The sequence below is a fragment of the Otolemur garnettii genome, unplaced genomic scaffold (genome assembly GCF_000181295.1).
Source record: "Otolemur garnettii isolate 467f Iridium unplaced genomic scaffold, OtoGar3 scaffold00036, whole genome shotgun sequence".
Classification (NCBI taxonomy): domain Eukaryota; kingdom Metazoa; phylum Chordata; class Mammalia; order Primates; family Galagidae; genus Otolemur; species Otolemur garnettii.
In genome coordinates this window covers 8,369,612-8,377,206 of record NW_003852431.1, presented here as the reverse complement: position 1 = coordinate 8,377,206, position 7,595 = coordinate 8,369,612, and the positions used below count along the sequence as shown (strand labels likewise).

Below are 7,595 nucleotides of genomic sequence, written 5' to 3'. Positions count from 1 at the left end.
CACAACGCCTGGCCATTTTTTGGTTGCAGCCGTCATTGTTGTTTGGCGGGTCCAGGCTGGGGATTCAAACCCGCCACCTTAGGTGTACGTGGCTGGCGCCTTAGCCGCTTGAGCCACAGGCGCCGAGCCAAGAATTATTTTTACATTATATGTTTTCAAAAACGTTCTAAAAGGATAAGGAGCGTAAATAGGAAGTAAGTATCCTTTCGTTAAGGGTACAAGATCTCTCCAAGTGGGGAGTTTTCATTTCTCTTTTTAATTAAAAATCACATACTGGAGAAATTAAATGGAAAATATAACCTGCTAATACACACCTCTAATGTGATGTCCAAAGGAAGCAAGCCACATGGACTCAGCCCCATGTCAAGGTTAGCCGTCTCGCACCAACAAATGTTCACTTGCCTCGTTAATCATGCATACTGTTCTCTTCATTCATTTTTTAATTTATTAGTCTACACTGAGCTTTAGCTGTTTGTTTCAGAATCATCTACAACATTTATAAAGCCTAGCACAGTGCCTGGCACACAGTGGACATTCATTCACAGCTTGTTGAGTACCAATGAATGAATGAAATAATGAGTTTGATCATAAGGCAGAAATCATCTATGACAAAACATTTATCATGAGCTTTCCAGTTCTCATGTTCTAAATATATTCTCTAGAGAACTGAGAAGGCTGCGTATTTAGTTTTTATATTTTCTACTCCAGATGGTCAGGTCTTCTTGACACATAGAGCCAGGAACTTTAGAACTGAGGCTTGAGGGTTGGTTGTATATTTTTGTAGAAGTTCTGCTCTTCCAAGCAGGCCAGAAAAGGTGAAAAACTAAAATTCCTCTCCCCCCCTTTGCCTTCTACTCAAATGTGTCAAGGAAATGACTGACACGAAACAGAACCTACTGTCTCTCCTTCTGTAATGGGATCGTACGAGGAGCTTTAGCTGCTGGGATGATTGTGAATTTGGTGGAGGTGGAGGCAGTTCACAAAGGGATGTTATAAGAAACGATCATTTTAGAGGGCTGGTGACCAACGTATTAAAGAGGACCACCAGGCTTACTTTGCCAGACTGCAGTCTATTCCGTCCCATAATGAACTGTGAACAGTGCTTTCAAATGACTGGCATTATAAAAATGTTTTCACCGTAAGAATCAAATGACAAAGTGGAATGGTTGCATTTCATAACTTTGGGAAACAGTGTATTCTTCTGTTTTTATTTCTGTTTCCTGTAGCAGATAAGAGATTTTCTGTGTTTGAATTAGAGTTTTAATAAGATAGGGCCCCTTCATTCAAAGATCTCCGTGGCAGAATGTTCTTTCTCTTTGTTTGCATACGTAGGAAAGAATTCAAAGGTAGCTTTAAATTTGAGGTCAATATGGTGGTCGAATGCATAGAAATTTCTTCTTTGATGTACATGACCCATGACTTCAGGGAGAAATAAAAATTGCAAGTTCCACCCTGCTTCCATCAAAATGCTCTTAATCATTTAAAGATTACGCTGTATGGGATAGAAACATGGGGTCAGCACCGACGTCAGCTTATCCCGCAGGGGTCACTTAGATAGATCATAGAGTGTATGGTGCAGTGTCCCCTGGAGTTGTGTTGGGCCAGAAGCCCTTTTCCTGGGAATCTGTTTCACACACCCACAAAGCAGAGGGGGTTTCACTGCTCTGAAAAGACTCCTACAATTTGCTGAAATAGAACAATGGCTCCATGATGATGAATTAGACTCTAAGAGAAACAAAGAGGTAGAAGATAACTTTGCAAATCATATCTTAGGAGAAATTGACGTTTACTCCAAATATATTTCTCTATTAGTAACATTAAAAAATATTTATTTCTAAGTCACTAACAAGCCAGGAAAAAAAAATGGATTGCTGCTTTTCTAGCATTCGAACTTTATCCATAGTTTTAAACTTTCCTTGGTACATTGCATATTTTGAAAAGATCCGACTAAGAGAAATAACAATGCCATTCATAAAGCTGGGCTATTTTAGGCTCATTCACTTGAGCTGGATCTTCTAAGATCACCATTGCTCCTGAAGAAACTAAAGAATGAGAACCTGATGTCCTCCTGGCTCAGAATGAGACGCTTGAACTGAATGAATTTTACAAACCTTTGTGAGTAATTCCATGTCATTTCGAAGCTAATTCCATCTGTGGAATATCTTACGGGATACTGATAAGCTATGATCAAAAATGTCTGGTTACTATGGACTCTGAAAGCCCTTTAAAATAGTTTGAAAACACTGAGTGAGGGGGAAGAAGATGATATAAACATCCCGAGGATAGGTTTCCTCCTTTCTGGAAACTACAAAGAAACTGAAGAGAGAGGGACAGAAGACCCTAGTCAGGAAGCATGAGTATGGTTTTGAGCCTCAAGCAGAGAGAATTACTTGAGAAATGCTTTGCCCATAAATTACTGACTTAAGAATGATCCATTCTCTCTCTCTCTCTCTCTCTCTCCCTCTCTCCCTCTCTCCCTCTCTCCCTCTCCCCCCCTCCCCCCCTTCTTATTCCTCCTCCATATTTTGGCCATTTTCTTGTTCCTTTGTATGTTCAATAGAGGATCTAAAGGGAAAGAGAAATGACTCTCAAAAATAAAAGCACTAGAAATTTTTTAAAACTCTAAAATTAGAGAAGTTGTTGGTGTAGGTATACACATACACTACACTCAGCCATCTCCCAGGCATAACCAACCTCTTCTTAACTCTGCAAAATCCTGAAAGAGAATGTTTCACATCATAAATTACATCTTGAATCGTATTTCCGCTCAGGCTTTATCTGTCAACGCCTTTTAAAGCACTTAATCATTTATTAGCATTTGGCATGTTTCTCTAAAAACAATCAACTATAGCATATTAGCCACACGGAGATAACCTTATATGGTTTTCCTTGTCAAATAAAGAACATGGCTCCCTGGCTTGGGGACAACAGGATCTTGGCCATGTTCTCCTCTTGTAAAACTGTGGAAATATCTTCCATCTTGAATGATTCATCTTATGCAGCAAAGAAAAAAAATGCAAAGCCTTTGATAGATAAACCTTACCATATCGAAAGAACATTACCTTGACATTTTTAGAGGCTTAGATTTATGAAGTGACCAAGCAGTAGATCAAAGGCAAACAGGAGAAGAGCCACAGAGTTGATTTAGGAGAACTTTCTTTGCCAAGGCCAAGCATTTGCCTACCAGGGATCTATGGCCAACATGTGAAGGAGTGAACTGGGGACATGATGTCTTGAGTTTTGGGGTTATTTGAATTCTGCTATTGACCTGTTAAACTTGGTTATGACCAAGTTAGGTGAGAAAGGATTAGCCTTTCCCCTAATTTGTAAAAATATGACTAGGAAAAGTTCACTGTCCTTACGTCTCTCACACAAAACATCATTTATCAACAAGCATTTGTCTGGTATTGATAGTTGCAGGAACCACTCTAGATGGGTGTCAGGGTATTTGTTTTATTTGTTAAGTAATTTCAGGCCATTCAGAGATAATAGGCTCCCCCTTTATTAACACTTTTTAAAAGATAATATTTCAAATGCACTTACTGGGAGTTTCTTAATTTTTTTTTCCTTTAGATAAATAATCTCAAATGTTTTATTTTTGGTCCAAGATGCTTCTGCCAATAAAATATCTTTAAAGGTTGCTAAAGCATCTCAGTTATACTTGACTGGAAATGAGAATTGTGTTATTACATTGGCAGAAACCAGACCTCTCCCCCAGTGGTACCTTTGCTTCTTGTATTGCTGTACACATACATACTTCAGTTTGCTCACTGGAAAATTGTAACTTAACAGTTAAACTTGATATCGTCTCCTCAACTTTTACTTTTAATTATAAACCTAGTTGATTATACACGCTTGTTAATTTCTAAGCACTTGTCTAAGGATAGTGAGAAAGGTGAATTTGTTCAGAATATAATTCTGCTTGTGTCACAAGGAGAAAATGTCTGATTACCTGCCAAGGTCACTTCATTCAAAACCCATTTGTGGGTTCAGTGAAGCGATTCCACATCTTGACATGCCAGCACTTTAATGTTACATGTACCCGAGCTTAACCAGTTAAACGTTAAAGATCTGCAGTTTTGCCTTTCAGAACTATGAAGGCAGCCACTTTGCTTCTAATCATAACCTACAAGATCTCAAAGGCAAAACCATGTAAAAGCACTCCACTAATCACCAGTCTAGTCTCTAGCTCACCACCGCCATTGGGCAACTGGTTACATTCGGATCCTTCTCAAACTAGTTAATGTCTAGTTAATGTTGACATTTGTCTTACCAGTTCTCAAGCAGATTGGTTTTTAAATTTAATTTCCAGATACATAAGGGAAACTATACTTGAGAGTTAACTACATTAACCCAGTTATCCATGTAAATGTAGTGCAAAGAGATTGACCTTGCTAAGTAAAATCCAAAAATAATTTAAAAACTCATTATTTGCTCAAGAATTTTTAACTTCTTCCCGCCCTGCAACCACATCTCCTTAAATGTTACTGCTAAACCAAAACAAGCTAAAATCAACTAACCAACCAAGCAACCCAAAAACTCTAATAGTGTCTACCAGTATATCCAGCTTTTCTGCTTTTTATACAGCTTTGACACCTATGCTTCCACAAATTAGTAGTCAGCTACCAGGATCTCATATAAACAAATCTCTACATTGTCCTGTTTATTTTAATTTACACAGCAAGGACACAATAAGTAGTTTATAAATAAGGAGAGAGAAAAAGAGACATTCACCCTAACAGCAGATATTTAAACATCCACTTTTGGTTCAGGTATATAGATAGGCCATGTAAATATTGGGCACGGTGACCCAAGTACACATTAGAGTTAGGTATTAACATACATGCATATCTATATGGAGATGCCAAATAAAATAATGATTAAAACTGAAGAGTACAATAACTTTGAAGCACCATGTGGCAATATCCGTGCAAATTACAACTATACACACCCTTTGAGTAATTTTAGTTCTGGAAATGTACCTTTAGATATAGTTAAACACCTGTGCAAGCCGTATGTTCAAACATGTTATTTATAATTGTATTTGTAATCACAAAAGCTGAAAAACAAAGACTACTCAAAAAACATAAATTTCTATTCTTACACACACACATTCTAATATTATTTGTTTGCTTCTACCCGCCAGAGCCTGTGCCAAATATTTATCTATCGATTTGTGTATCTATATATTCTTACAGCAATTTCTCATTTTTAATATATGTGAATATGTCTTTATACATATAAATATATACATACATATCTTTGAATAGCTCCTTTGGATGACTGAATTGTTCATTTTTCACCTGGGTGGTGTTGTGTACTGTAGGCCTGGCCCTGGTGTCAGCAGTCTTGATTTGCTAAGTGTTTCTTAGACAGCTCTCTGGCCTTCCGCACAAAATTTATCCTGTCACAGGACATCTGGAGAGGGATTTATCACTGTACCTGAAAGTTTCCAGGGACTTAGCTCCAGGAGGGAGTCCAGGCAGTGCTGATGTAGTTCACTGAACTAGAAGGTGGCTTCCAGCAAGAGTGATGACATTTTGTGGTTCGTCAACTTTACTGAACTCTATATTTGTTGAATGTAGATTAACATATAGATTGACATTGATTTTTCCAGGCCTGTAGGCCCTTAATGTGCCCATGGAAGGGTTAGGAGAGTCTGTGAACCCCCCACAAATTGTGTATATTGATTTCTCAAAGACAATTGTAACACCTTACTCTCCTACCCCCAATACCAAACATAGAAATCACTGCCTTAGATACTCAAGCATCTCACTTCAGGATGCATTTAAAAATCTTCATATTTCACTTAAATTACTTTTAAAAATAAATTCTAGTTCAGACTACTCTGAAATTCTAAATGCAGTTTTTAAAACACTTACTATGGTACCACAATTATGGCTTTTAACTAGTTCTAGATTTTGCATTTTGATAGATAATGGCTTTAGAATAAATCCACTGACTTCATTGATATTACATATGTACACTACAGATTAATATATTAGAGTTATTCAATATATTAATAAAGTCTTTCAAGGGATAGAAATCCTCAGGTGATGCCAATTAATTGCTGAAAATGTTTACCAAGTATCCTACTGTGTGGTAGGATTCTGTCACATCATTCCATCAATGCTCTTCTGTGTGGCCCTAACAATATTCAAGGTTGGCAAAGTACAAGCTGTGCCTGAGCTCCTTCTGTACAGAGGGCTAGGGAGGACTGCAGGGTGTAGGGCCAGATGGCCTGGGCTCAAGACTAGAAAGTTTAGCACTTGCTAGTGGTGTGACACTGGGTAAGTTACTTCTTCACTTCCCAGACTTGTAGTTTACCTTGATCTAAAACAAGCATGATTACAATATCTCCTCCACAGGTTGCTGTAGTGATTTGATGTAATAAACCAAGTACCTAGTGCATCATAAATGGTGGCCATTATTATTATATTGTGCTCCAAGTTCAACCAAAGGGCAAAAGGTAGGATTAAATGATGGCAAACCTAGCAATGAAATCAAATTCTGTGGGAAAGATTTGTGTATGGCTAAGATAGATGGACTAGATGGTCAGATTTATAATGAGTCTGGTTTACTTCAGAAGCCAAAACACAGTCTGTTATGACCAGATAGCTTCAGGAAAAAGGATGTAACTTCCCAGGGAAATTATAAAGGAGTCTGAAATGAAAGGGGACCTGGGTGCCCCTTGGGGAGTGAGGTAGTCTCTGGTTTACTGAAAATATTCATTTAACCAGACAGAGAAAGTAAAGTGGTCCTGGTGACCCTGAAGGGCTGATTTACATCTGGCCTGGAGGCAACACACCCACACTCCTCAACCCCACCAACCCAAACATCCATATAGCATTTCAGCTCTTGGGTGATTTAAGGTTTCTAAGTGGGCTAGATGCTTGAGATTTCCTGGGACTTCCCAAACAGAACTTTCCCCCAATTCTAACTAGATTATAATCTCCCCTTTGGGAGAGATCTTGTTTCATTTATTTTTATATTTCTCACAACACCCTGTCCTCAAAAATATCTCAATTCAGTTTTGATGAATTGCATTGAAATTCCTCTGCCAAATTAGAAGGGCAGGACTTAGTCTGTGGGAGCCCTAAAGAAGTATAAGGTTCAATTCTGGCCCTAACAGAGTTGTCACTGCACTTAAGTGACCCGTTTTCAGCCCATCTTTCTCCAGGTAAACCCTCAGAGTTCATCAGAACCAACCGCCATCCAGGATATCAGGATTTCTTCAATTTATGTCCCATTTTACCGTGACCGCTGCCAGCCTGTGAACCTCACACTTTTGAGAAGAGAGTGTTCCCTGCTTGGTGGACCTAAAGGTCTAAATCCTTCTGCACTAGCACTTCTCAAACTTTACAGTTCCCATAATCACGTAGAGAGCGTATTAAAACACAAATGACTGTGCTCCACTCAAGAATTTCTGATTCAGTAGGTCTGGGGTGAGGCCAGAAAAATCTTCATTCCCAACTAGTTCCCGGGTGACACTAGTGCTGCTGAGCTGGGGTGCTACACTTGTCCTAGCCTATGCAGAGGGTTACTGAAGTCTAGAGTGGCAATAGTTTGAAGATCACTGACTTTTAGGAGGGGAG

General features: G+C 38.7%; 1 protein-coding gene across 1 annotated transcript in view; it reads right to left on the bottom strand.

The window, feature by feature from the left end:
* The window catches only part of EDNRB (endothelin receptor type B), a 21,089-nt gene that overhangs the window by 11,804 nt on the left and 1,690 nt on the right, over nucleotides 1-7,595 (bottom strand). The window lies entirely within an intron of this gene.